We start from the raw sequence: 12,125 nt of genomic DNA on the forward strand, positions 1-12,125 counted from the left end.
TTTTTAATAATAAATACAGAATTTTGAGGCAGGAACAGAACTGGTATCCAGTTGGTTCTCATTACTACATCCATTAAGGGTTGCTGTGTGTCTGCTTTTTTCACCAGGGATACCGGTGCTTAGCACACTGTCTGGTACGTAGTAGGCACTGGATCCATTTGTTCAATAAATAAAGGAATGACAAAGTTGGAGCATGCCCTAATGAAACTAATTTCCTGAATTTGATTAATCCAGCCTCTATTGAACTCTTATTCTTTGTAAGGCATGAACAGAGTTGCTCAAGAACCATCAGCATCAACGTCAGCCACTGCTCGATAAAAAGACCAAATCTCAGGTCCAAACTTACTGTATTATAATCTGCTATGTAATAAGATACTCACATGATTCAAATTGCACATTAAAGTCTAAATGCAGTAACTTAGTGTACGTTTATGTAATAAGCATGAAAAAATAGAAAACTAACTGACTACTCACATTATTTTCACTTTTAAGCAATCTTTATGGCTTATTAAAGGGGCAAATTTCAATTTTAAATGTGAGCAAAATTTTACCAATTCTCTACACTTCTTAAACACTATTCTTGGTCTTATAAATCATAGAGAAAATAGATACTTCTATTAGTCAGAAAGTTTCTGATTTTCTGTCTTGGCATGTTTTCCCGATATAAGCAAGAATAGTCAGATTTGGTATCTAATCTAAAATAAACATAAAGGTACAAAAGGTACTAAAATTCTACAATGGTTTTGAAATAAATACAATTATCTCATGTAAAAAATATTTGTGATTAAAGGTAAAATCATAATGATATATAATAAACTTATTCAGATTGGTGACTCACATGTCATTTACGCATGTCTTCAAAGGCCCCATGGCCTCTTTTGGAATTTTTGCCTTTTACTTACTTCAACAGAGTGAATTGAGTTCCTGTAAATTAAGATTTTAAAATGTCAACTGAGGTTTACTTTAGAATAAACTAAGACAATTTTGGAGGACTCAGGCCAACATCCGGAATGCCAGAGGTGATCAAATGAACTTTGATTCAAAGCGAATAATGTTACAAATTCCTTAGCCGATCTGGCATTTGTATCGACTTTGGAGACTTATTTATCAAAAGGCAGAGAGAGAACACTCATTTGTACATGTTGAGGCATGCTTAAGCTTACTTAGCAGTTAGCATGCTAGGTAGCTGCCAAATACGAATCTTGCATATTAGGCAAATCTTAATATATATAATTATCATTGTACTCATTAAAAATTTTTGACTCATAGTATTGGAAAAAATAAGGTAAGGTACTAATTTGTTTTACAAAGTCTCAAACCCAGAACTAAAAACCTAAGGCCATACATGGATTACTAAATTAAGTATTTGATTGCAATGTCTATTGATGAAGTCTGATGCTTTAGTTTACTTCCATTAGATTCTGTAAATATCCAGATGAGGAGAGAACTAAGTTCTGATGAATGTAAATTCAGGGCTCTCCCTACATATAGAAGTGCCCAAGGTTTCCAGAAGGAACAAGATACCTGTGGGAGCCTCCAATACTGTTGAGGCAGTACAGTGTAGAGGTTAAAGTATAGGCTGTGAAGTAAATAGAACTGGATTCAAATTCTGGTGCCCATTATTTATACTAAGCTTCATCTATGAATAAACAATAATAATTACTTCAGAAAAATTTTCAAGGATTGAATCAAATCATCAGATAATGCATGAAAGTTACTATCAACAATAAAAATAGGACAATAAAATTAGAACAAAACTATTAAAAAAAATCATTGTGCTTTCTAGGGACTTCAAAAGCACTTACAGCGGTGTAAAATAGCTATATCTTAATACTACATTTACTAGTGGTTAGCTTTGAACAGTTCATTCATTCATTCATTCATCATATATTGATTGAGAGTCCACACTGCATTGTGCCAATTATGAGAGACACAAAAAGAACTCTAGGACCCTGTGAAATGGAACTTGAAGTTTATTTGAGATAAGATTTTTTAAAAAATAATTATACTTTCAAAAACTATATGAATTGTGATAAATATGAAAGAAAATCACAAGATGTTATTGGAAAATATATCAAGAAGAATTGACTTATATAGCAAGATAAGGAAAGGCTTCTGAGAAAAAGTGACATTTCACCTGAGACATGAAGAATGAATGGGAGCTTGCTAAGGCAAGAAGGTATGGAAGCAGCCCAAGTGGAAAGGTCAGCATAAATGTAGTTTTGAGTTTGGCAGAGTTTGCACTTTGGCAGAGTTTCTGCTATGGGAAGAGTAATGGGAAAAAGTGTGAAGCCCTGGGGGTCTTTAATCTTGGACACAATGGGCTGCCTTTGAGGGGGTTTAAGAAGATCGATGATGTGAACTGATCACTCTGGGCTTCAGTGTGTAGGATGAATTAGAATGTGACCATAGTGGAAGCTGGGATACTTATTTATTAGGGGAATATTTTAAAACATCAGAACATAAATTTACCTTTAGCACATTCTTTGTGTGAAGCAACTTTGCTGGAGCTTGACAAGCATGGAGCAAGTTGGGGTTTTACAATCTTACATTCCAGTTCCCTTTTAGACCAAATACGTGTTAGCTGGGGGATTAACTAAAAGCTGTGTAAGCTGGCTCATCCACTTCCAACGAATATTTGTTAAGATTTCTCATGTGTCACTTATTATTTTAGGGACTGGGAATAGAGCAGTAAACAAAACACATGGAAACATTGCTCTCATCAATCTTATATTTTAATGGAGGAAAAATTTAAACAAGTAAACAAATTTATAATATATAATAAGATAATACCTATGAAGAAAAATAAATCCTACTGAAAGGATAGAGAGTAAAAACAGGTACTACCATTTTAGGGTGGTCAGAGAATATCTCTCAGATAAGGTGATTTTTGAGCACAAATGAAAGTTAGGTCATTCAAAATCTAGAGAATAATCATTTCAGGCAGAGGGAACATAAAAGAAAAGACCCTGAGATGAGCGTTGTGTTTAATATCATCATCATCCTCTTCATCATCACCACTATCACCACTACCATTGTCATCATCACCACCACCATCAGTATACCACCTCACCACCATCATCATCATGTGACCTTAGAAAAGCTTCCTAGAGCTTTCATAGAACATGCTAATGATACAGCTCAATCAGAGACAGTGTATGAGGCAGAGTTTAGAGCCTAGCAAAAGTCTAAATCTTTACGTACTTCCACGTTTTATAACACTTTGATTTTAAAAGTTAGGAAAAGAAATCATTTTTAGGAAGATATTTCCAGTCTTTAGCTTGAGTAAGAATCAACTGAGACACTTAATGAAAATGCCCATTCCTATGTCGAGTTTTTTATTTATTAGGTCTAGAATGAGGTCTAGGGATCCACATATGCAAGAAACAGATGGTTTCTTGATGTAAGTGGTTTAAGTATTGCTTTAAAAAATGCCATTTTAATGCCTTTTTAGTGACTGAGATCTTATAACTTTTAGTTTATTATCACTTCTGCCATTGCATATCTGTTCTTGAACTTAATAATTGGGAACTAAAATATTATTCTCTAAATCACAAAAGAGAAATATCAGCCTTAATGAGAAACCATCTAATATCTAAAAATTGATGGAGAAGTGAAACCAATGAGTTCAAATTTATTGTCACTTGAAGTATAAGACTGATGACATTTATTAATAATTTTTCTGTAATGTAATTAACTTTTCTAAATGGTCTCAGTGACAAATCTTTTTCTACTAATATAACTTAAGGGGGAAGTCTTTAAGTAGATGTTGTTTATAAAAAGTCTGTCATCTGGCATTCCTAGAGAATAATTTTATCTTTAAGATATGCCAAACATGATTTACATAAGTTATTTATTTTCAAGTATTAGAGTATTCTTGGCCTTTAATTCTTCACAGTATTTTAACATCCCATATTTCATTATTATAGTAACGAATAAAAAGTATTGGCGCACTAGAAATTTTAAGATGTACCAGTAAATGCAGAATTCTGGTTAATAAAATTCTGTGTAATAGAAAACTGATGTAACTATATTTCTTTTTTTGACTATTAATATTTGCAACATAGAAGTATTGTTCTTTCAATAAAATATTTCTCGCATTTATATTATGCACTAATGGATAACTTCGCCTTGCTTAATTACTTGGTAGTGGGCAAAGACTCTACACAACCTTCATGCTGAGATGATTATATCAGTTTCCAATTTTTAAAGGTAGTTACTGTTTCATTATCCTGCTTTGCCTTAGAAAAGGAAAGTGATACTTAATATGGGTCAGTTGTTTCGATATGTAGTGCTTTCTTTTTCTTTCTTAGTACTTAGCTCTTTTTATTATTTCACTTCAAAAGAGTTATAAGGCATTCAGATACATCTACTATTTTCGAAAATATAAACCCAAGATTAGCATTTAGAGAAACATAGCGAGGAATTATTAACAAAGAATATACTAAGTTAGATTAGACTCTGAGAGTCTGACCTTCCGATAATTTACCACTATGAATTTTTTCGAGGTGCTTTCAAAATAATCAGGGTATTATTATAATTTTAGTTGAAAGTTGAACTTGAAAATAGACTAATATTTTTCCATCTGTGAATATAACTTATATTTGGACTTAAATTTTTTAAAAAAGCTTTTCTCCCCACCACCATAGCCAAGGTCTCAGGATAATGGTAATTCTTTTATCAGTTATTTGCACTGAATATTATTTTGGTTCCAAGTTAAGCACAAAGAGAGTTTTTAACAGAATCACTGTCAGCGCTCCATTAATGGCCTGCCAGCATTTCCCAAAAGACATTTGATTACAATATCCAATAACTTGAATTCTAAAATCCAAAGCAAAATTTTAATAGCTGCAATCAAATTTAATTTTGGGAAAATGTCACCCAACCCACCCTGCAGTGCAGGTGCCAGTGAATCTGGATGCGACTTTGAGTAAAGTAGAGGCATTTATGATCTTTCTTGATTTCTCCTCCTTCTTCCCAAGGGCAGTTTTGAAATCAGAAAGACTGTGAGTCTAATTCTGTAATCTCCTGTCTTCAGATCCTGTTGTAGCCCCCACCCATCTCTCTGATGGAGCCCCATTTCTTTTGAAAGGAGAGTACAGAACTTAAAAGGATGAAAAAAATAACATCTAACACTGGAGCTGTTGAGGAAAGGGCAAGAGTTTATATTAACAGCAGACCTTTTGAGGATTTTCTTAATCATTTCTATAATTTCACACAACCTAAAGAAAAGCTACCCTTATCCTCCTCAGAGTTGTCAATGGGAGGTCGTTACATGTGCATTCATAATTTTATTTTGATTGAATGTCGAATGCTTTCTCATGCTAACACATCTCATCAGCACAGTATATCCGTTTTAAACATTGCAGGTGTAAATTATCAGTTCAGATAAAAGCCTCAGATACAGTCCTTCCAATGGAAAATTAAACATAGGTTACAGAGAAACCTGAGGCATTTGAATCATCACCTGTTAAGATATCAGATTTCTGTTCTAAGTATTGCTAATACATTCTTTTGGTTGTGCTTTTCGAGTCCCCTGTGTGGGAAAAGTCAAAGTAATAAAAAGTTGTTCATTTAAAATGATAAGATTGCAATAATCCGAGACAGGCTGATTCTTGACTATCTGTTAGCAAACAAAAGGGCACATGCCTCCTTAGTTTTTTAGCTTGTGCCAGTCCAGAGCACTGCTGTGGCATGTCAGTGATGACGCAAGGCCCAAGGAGTAGCCTCAGAAGTTGAAACCTTAGTATTTCATTCATTCCCCAGAATGTAAGCTCCAAAAAAGCAGGAGCTGTGAGCATAAGGTTTACTATATCTAGAAAGCCTAGGGAGAAGTGGGCACAGAATGAGTGCTCAGTAGTATTCATGAAAGCAAATGAAATTATCTAATCATTGGTTCAAGAGAAATTTATTGAACACTTACCAAGTAAAACATGTATTGAACACTCATGTGGAATATAGAGATAAATAAGATACAGAGGTTAACCTTAAGAGATTTTTTAGAAGAGCTAAAATGATAATATAAAGTAAAAAAAAAAATGATAGGGAATATTAGAGAGGTATTGGTTTTATATTTTAAAAATTATTTTAAAAAACATTTTTACACCAATTTAATGTGGTCTAACATCATGGAAAACACTCTGAAATGCACTGCATGCTAAATAAATGTTAAGGATGATTATAGTTATAAATGACTCTGCTGTCTCTGAAGAAATCCAGTGTTGGAGCCACTGCTTTAGAGTGCTTCTTTTTCCTGAGATTTCTACAGATCTCTAAACAGAAGATGCAGACAATTTATAAGGTCATCATCTGGGTTTGGCTGCACATTAGAATCATCTTCAGGGTTCTCAAAACTCCCAACCTTCAAACCACACCCCAGACCAATTAAGTCTGAATCTCTGCGGGTGGGACCCAAGCACCTCCACTTTATAAAGCTCTCTAAGGGATCTCATTGGTTGAGACCATTGTTCCCAACCCTGTCTGCTCATAGCATCATGAAGAGCTACTAAAAACCAAGTCTCAGCTAAAGAAATGATGCTTAATTTGTCTTGAGTAGGCTCTAGGCATAGATCTATTTTTTAAATCTCTCAAATTCAGCAGTTATGTGTAAACTAGGGTTGATATGAACAGAGTTGAGGAATAACAAAAATTATATTTAATTGTGGGGAAAATGTTTTTGTCACTGGCTATTATTGTCATCTATAATAATTAAGTAATATTCAGTTTTTCCCGGTTGTAAGTGGTTGTGTGAATGATCAGAAAAGGTTTTTCTATCCCTGAACCTATGACAGGTTGGATCTGGGCAGGCAAGAAGACTGTCCTGGAATTCCTGGCCCCATGAGCTGGTGTGGTCACTCTTAGTCATTTCTTTTTGAAGAGAAAGCCCAGGCATGAATAGCGTGCAAGCACTGTGATCATTTCAACACAGATGTCACCACCCATACAAACCACCATCTGGGAAAGAAATTTATTTACCTCTTGCTCATCTTACATGAATAAAACAAAACATTGTGTTATTTCAACTATCATTTGTTTGTAAACAATTCTATTAAATAATCCATGATACAGTTAGGAAATTTTGATTATCAGTTTCTCAGAACTATTTATTGATAGAAGTGGATCTTCCTGATGCATTGTATTGGCTGTTTATAAAAAGAAGGTATTGCAAATTTGAAAGTTTATTGATAATTTTATATACCTTCCATCAAAAGCAAAATTTCTAACTTTAATTTCAAAATTTAAATAATACTATGCTGGTTCTACAATCTTGAGAGAGTCTGTGTGATTTAAATGTAAAATGAAGGAGTAAATGCAAGGTGAAGAAAAAGGTGGAATAATTAAGGAAGACTAATGATTCTAAATGATGTCAGTAGAAATTCTGGTGGTTCTGGAAAAAAGAACTGACTCATCTCTTGACATTTAATTCATTTCATTTAGTTTACTTAATATAAAATTTTTCTTATGCCTGCAAATAATTTTACATTTCCGTTCAAATGAATCACATGAAAGGTAGCCTAGGGCAGTTTCTTTGCTAGAAATTTTTTGTATTTTAGTGTAGCTTCCCCTGTATGAAGTCTGACAAGTTATTGTAGATTCATAACAGCAAAGATTTTGGTGGGGGGAAAGCAATTTTTATGAGACACGGAATTTAAGACATTGCATCCACTTTTGTTCAACTTTCTTGAGTATCTTCTAACTGATCAGAACCTCAAATATCATCTCCATTGTTATCCTAGCAGTGATGCATTTTCAATTAGTTTGTGGAAAATGAAAAGGCATGTAATGGAGTGTGCCTCCTGGTGAGCCTCCGCTTCTAAGAAGTCTTTTTGGTAGAAGGAAAGGTAATGCGCATGTACTGAACGTCTATCGGGTATGCCATCCAATGTAATTCTCACCACGATCCTAGAAGTTATGGTAGATAATTATACTAATTTTAAAGAGTAGAAAATAAAATTATTAGAAATTACTAATATTTACGTTTTTATATCTTTTATCATCAATTTTCATAGATGTAAACACATAATTTGAAAAGAATCTATGTGTGTATTTTAGACTATTCATTTATACTCAGGTGATCCCATACCAATTAAACTATTTGGCAGCTAAATGAATTACAAGCATTAAAAAAAAAGTGCAGACATAGATAAAAAGAAAATCTGCGAAATAATGGACTCTCACATACTAACCTAAAATGTTATGTCAAACATATTTGGATAAAGGGATAAAAAAAAGCATGGCTCATATATCCCACTTTCTAAAACTTTGAAAAGCTACCTTTCTCGTTGATATCCCTCTTTCTTTCCTCTTCTTTTTAAAGAAATCCTTTTTTTTTTTTTTTTTAACACGGACTTGGGCGCAAATTAGGTCCTTGCCAGTTGTTGGAGCTGACGACCCAAACCCTTTCATTCGACAGGCGTCTAGAAGCCAGAGTGAGGAATAAAAAGGTGAAAAATCAAGTTTCTCGTTGAAGCCGTTGCGCAGCGGCTCCTGTGTGGGTGCTGGCAGCCAGGACCCTGCAGCTGGCGGTGCGCTGTTGCTCTCAGGGCAGCGCACAATTTTTCTTTCCCGCCTCATTGAAATATAATAGACAATTAGTTGCTTGTATTTACATTGTACAATTCAATGAGTTTTTTTTTTCAATTACAGTTGGCATACAATAATATACCAGTTCCAGCTATACAGCCTAGTGATCAGAGATCCACATAACTCACAAAGTGATCACCCCACTAAGTCTAGTACTCCTCTTCCCCCTTACGTATTTATTGCAACATTATTAACCATCTTCCCCATGCTACACCCTACACCTCCATGTCTATTCTGCAACTATCTATTTGGACAGGGCAAATTTTTAATATGGCCTTACGGCCTTACGCAATCTGCCTGCTTCACCAATTTGATCTCTCACCATCCATTTCCTCCCAGTCTAGACTCTGACCACACGGGCTTTCTCCCAGGGCTGCAAATGTGACATGTTTGCTCCCATCTGAGTCTTTGCTCAAATTTTTTTTTTCTACCTGAGTAGAAAACCCCTCTCCTCACTTCTTCTACCCTTATCTAAATGTGCCCAGGGCTCAGTTTAAAGATTTGGTCCTCAGGGACAACTTCATGATTCCCTCTGAGTTGCAAGGGTCCCTCTGGTACATACCGCCGTAGCAGTCCCTGCTTCTTCTTCTAGAGCACTTAATGGCTTTATGGTTTCTTAGTGTCTCTCTTCCTTAATGATAACTAAGTAACTAGCACTTAATATCAATAACAACTTCCTGAAGGAACTATTATACTCTTATTAATAGATGAAGTAACTGAGAATTAGTAATATTGAATTACATACCTGAAGAAACAGTAAGTGATAAAGGCAGGATTTAAATCTGGGACTTTGACTACAAGGCCATATTCTTGATCTCTATTGTTACCTGGGAGGTCTTTTTTTCCAATTCATACTTTGCACCTTACATAGTGCCAAGAGCATTCTGAAACTCATACATATTTGTTAAGTATAAGAATAAATGGATTGAGGAAAAAAGCTAGAATGAAATAATATGAAAAGATTCTGGCAGCTGGCGACTCAGAGATTGGCTACTGGGTTCTTCACTGAATAGAAACCACCCACAGAATATCAAGAGGTGTCAAATAGGGTGATGCCATCAACATGGTGAAGCATGACAATAACAAACCACTTTCTAATCGTGTGTGAACACAGAGACATGGTGCAACACAATCACAAAAATAATCAAATGCCCTCCTCTCCTGGCTGACATAAGTGGCTATTATTTCCCTACCAATGACAAATCTAGCCTCGCATCCTTCCTCCCTGTCCTTGGAATGCAGTTCTGCCCACTGTTCCCACTGTGGAAGCCATTTTTAAAGGTGGGGCTTTGAGAAAGTAATGTGTTGTTGAGACGGTCTGGACAATATATATGACTGACCCCAGTTAAGGCCTCTATACAAACCTTGAGGATTCTGGCGGATGCTGAGATCTATTCACCCTTGTGGCTGCCTGAGACAAGCCTCCTATGTAAGTCCTTTGCTTATTACAACTGTCACATACTATCTGGAGTAGTCAGTGTCTTTCTTAGGTCTCTTTGCCCTCCGTGTATGGGGGGCAATTTGTGAAATAACATTAAGAAATTATTTTACCACAGTTGTAGACTGATGTGTGGCTGTTACAAAGGAGCACGGCCTGGTGGATTTGTTTCCTGATAAGACTATCAAGCCTGAAACCAAATGCTGCACATTCTGATAAGAAAATGCTATATGGTATATTATGATCTGTGAAACAGACACACTTCTTTTATTATATGCCAAATCTGCACTTCCTCAGTGTCAAGGATTTTCAAAGGAATTAAATTGCATCTCTCATGATTTGATTTGCAGGGTTAGTTTCTTACATATTTTCTAGGACTTAAATTTCAGATAGTATAGGCCTCGATTCTAAACTATTTCTGTGTTTTTAAAATTTTTATTTCAATTACAATTGACATCTAATATTACATTAGTTTTAGATGTACAGTATAGTGATTAGACATTTACATAGTTTACAAATCCCTCCATAACTCTGATACAGACCTGGCATTGCAACATAGTTATTACAATGTTATTAATTATATTACTATATTCCATATGTTGTACTTTATTGTTTTTTAAATCTTTTTTATCATTCATCTCTGAATGTATTTTTTGTAGTTTTATCTGTATATTGCTATAAAAATAATTCATATTTGTGTGTGTGTGTGTGTGTGTGTGTGTGTGTGTGTGAAAAGGCAGACACTATAGCTGCCATGGTTTTGGTATGGGACTTTTTTACAACCTAGATTCATCCTAATAAATAATCATTAGTTACATTATCATACTAGTAATAATGTTGAACACTTCTGCTAAGTACCACAGAAAGAAATAAACAGAAAACAAATACACATAGTAAGCATAGAAACTACTGGAGCTTGGGTCCCAATCTACAGAAGAACTATGGAGGCTATGGACTGTCAGAGACTATGAAGCAAAAATTTAAAAAGGCAGAAACAATATTGTAATGTGGTGAACTATTTCAACTACATGCCCTTGTTGGGTGTCACAGGATTGTTATAGCAAGAACAAATCATTACCTCCGAGAAGTCAGCTATGATTTATATCCATTAACCTGAAAACTTCTACTTGTGATTTCTAAATTCTATGACACTACCAACAGATCAGGAGCTATCATGTGTACTGGAGGGGGAATAAATTCTCACTATAGCTCCTGTACATGTTCTTCAGTTCAACTTTCTACTCTATAACCCAACCCATGTTTTATAAAGAGGCCCTGCCCAGTGATAAGGGGCTTATTTATATTCCCACAACCAGATTCTCCTACTGTAATCTAGACTTCATCTTATGTAAGCACATGACTCACATGCATTGGTCCCTTTCCTGAAACTCAGGGTGAGAGCCAATTCTCAGTTATCTGTAGTGTGAATGCCAAAGACTACTAAAAAAACTAAAATTCATTGCTTACTCCCAACTTCCGTTTTAACCAATAATCTTAACATCCTTCCTGATGTCAACTTTCTTTTACTACTGATTTTAAATCATAGGGTCTGGTGAATAAAAAAGGGGGGATAAAAGCTATTTAATTATCAAAAGTTGAGAGCTTGTACTTTCTACTCCTTTTCACAGCCAAGATTCTAGATGAGTATTTTCTACCAGCAGTCACCACCACCTCCTTTAGTCTCGTGCAGTCTAACCCTTACTCTCACCCTACCATTCACTAAAAACACTCTCAAATTTTATGACATTCAGAAGTCAAAACCGGTGGCATTTTTCTTCTTCCTTGTTTTTATTTTCTAGGTTTCTTTTGTACTAGACAGTGTTGATTTTTGCTGTAAATCATGTGTGTTGTGTGTGTGTGTGTGTGTGTGCGTGCGTGTGTGTGTATTCCTTCTGACTCTCATGCCATTGTGTTCTCTTAGTTGCTTTCCTAATTATGAGCATTAGCAAGTCCTGGTGAAATGAAGTATATTCTAAATACAGTGCAAGTTCAACCACTTCTCATCACCTAACTACTACCATCGTTGTCTTTGCCATGTTATAATTTAAGTGAGTGATTAAAATAACCCCCTATCTTGTCTTCCAGGTTTGTCTTTCTCCTCTTT

Source organism: Rousettus aegyptiacus, unplaced genomic scaffold (genome assembly GCF_014176215.1).
Source record: "Rousettus aegyptiacus isolate mRouAeg1 unplaced genomic scaffold, mRouAeg1.p scaffold_m13_p_10, whole genome shotgun sequence".
In the NCBI taxonomy this organism is placed as follows: domain Eukaryota; kingdom Metazoa; phylum Chordata; class Mammalia; order Chiroptera; family Pteropodidae; genus Rousettus; species Rousettus aegyptiacus.